Consider the following 1873-nt stretch of genomic DNA (forward strand, 5'->3'; position numbering starts at 1 on the left):
TCAGCAAGGAAGACTTAAATGCCCCATATAAATTGCCATATATTCTAGAAACCTTCAAGGTCTGTCCTTTTGACTCTTGCACTCACCTCACTACTCCAACCTAATCTGTACACATCTCTGTCATATTTTTTCATACATTTAAAATATTCTCTTATAATTACTTGTGTTTTTAACTCTTCCCCACCAAAGTAAAAGCTTCTTAATAAGATAAATTTTCTTTTATTCATCTTCAGTATTTAAAAGGAACTGGTACAAAATAGGTACTCAATTTTTTGAAGCTTAATACCATTTCTACTTTATTCAGAACAATTTATATGATAATTTCAGCCCACATATTTCTCTCTACACTGAATCACCTATTACATCAACCATGTATTTTGGTAATTACTCTTATATAGTCCTGTATTGTTACCTAAATATTTTATGTTCTAGCTTTTTGCATAACTAGAATATAAGCTCTTGAGGTTAGGAGTTCAACTCCCATATTTCACTTTTTCCCTAACATAAGCAGTGATACCCACACAGATGTTCGAAAATAAATATTAATGGTAAAACTTTCAACTATTTACTGTGTATATATTTGGTTTAAATTTAAAAAAATAACTTTACATGTTTAGAAGGGAAGTTACATGAACCAAACATAAATACAAAATTATTAAATAAATTTTAATTTTTTTATTCTAAATCCCATGGACTAGTTGTCTCTTTGATAACTAGATAATCTAATAGGTTGATAAAAGAAATTACCTGATGCGGTCAATTAGAGTATCGTTTTTCTCTTTACTCTTTCTTTGTTATAGAATTATATTCCACTCTTGCAACATGATTTTGTAGGACTTCCTATAAGAGCAGGAGGGATATATTTTTCCACCTAATTGTTGTCAGACTTGCACCAGTCCTTCAGCTTCAGGAGAGATTTTATCTTTTATTGCCAATAGACACTCATCACTTTAATTTCCCTGTTCCCTTTTCAAAGGCATCGCTTCAATTATTTTTTTCCTCCTTTCTTACGTTATTGTATATGTACATGTGTGTATTGCTCTGTATTTGATCATTCCGAGCAATACACAAACGTGAGATTATTTCTTCCAACCTAAAAAAAATGCATACTTTCTCTTGACCAAGCTATTTTGACCACTTTTTTGGTACAAAGTATTATCCTTTGCACCAAAACCCCTCTAAAGAGTGATGTGTATTTACTGTCTATAACTCTTCTACTTTTTCTTCACTACAATATAATGAGATCTTTTCCAGGTCACCAAAAAGGTCCATTGTTGCTAAACTTAATTGTCAATTCTCATATTTTATCTTATTTAATTTCCATAATATTTGAATTATTATTATTCCTGGATACCATCTTTTCACTTGACCTGATGTCACACATTCTTGATTTTCTTTCTATCTCACTCTTTATTTTCTTCTTAGTCTCCTCTGCTGGTTCCTCCTCTTCTCTCTTATATGGAACATCTTAATTTTGGAACAACTCAGGGATCAGTGGTAATTCTGCCACTTTTCTTCTCTATATGCATTTTTTTGGTGATCTCACAACCATACATTAATGATCTCTAAATTTTTTTTATCTCTAGCCCAGACTTCTCTCTCGAATTCCAGACTTGTATATTCACTACTCAATATTTCTACGACAATTTCTCATAGAAAACTTAAATTTAGTATTCTCATGACGTAATTCCTAATTTTTCCTTCCAAATTTGCCCTATCTTCATCATTTTTCATCTCAGTAAATTAAAACTCTAAGACATTTCTAATTATCAGTATCCTTTTAAAATAAGTTAAAATCCAGTTCAACAAATATTTATTGAGCAGCAAACACTTCAATATAACCTTTGGAACCTGACCCCTGGAAACCTATCTG

This window comes from Pteropus vampyrus, unplaced genomic scaffold (assembly GCF_000151845.1).
Source record: "Pteropus vampyrus isolate Shadow unplaced genomic scaffold, Pvam_2.0 Scaffold79, whole genome shotgun sequence".
Classification (NCBI taxonomy): domain Eukaryota; kingdom Metazoa; phylum Chordata; class Mammalia; order Chiroptera; family Pteropodidae; genus Pteropus; species Pteropus vampyrus.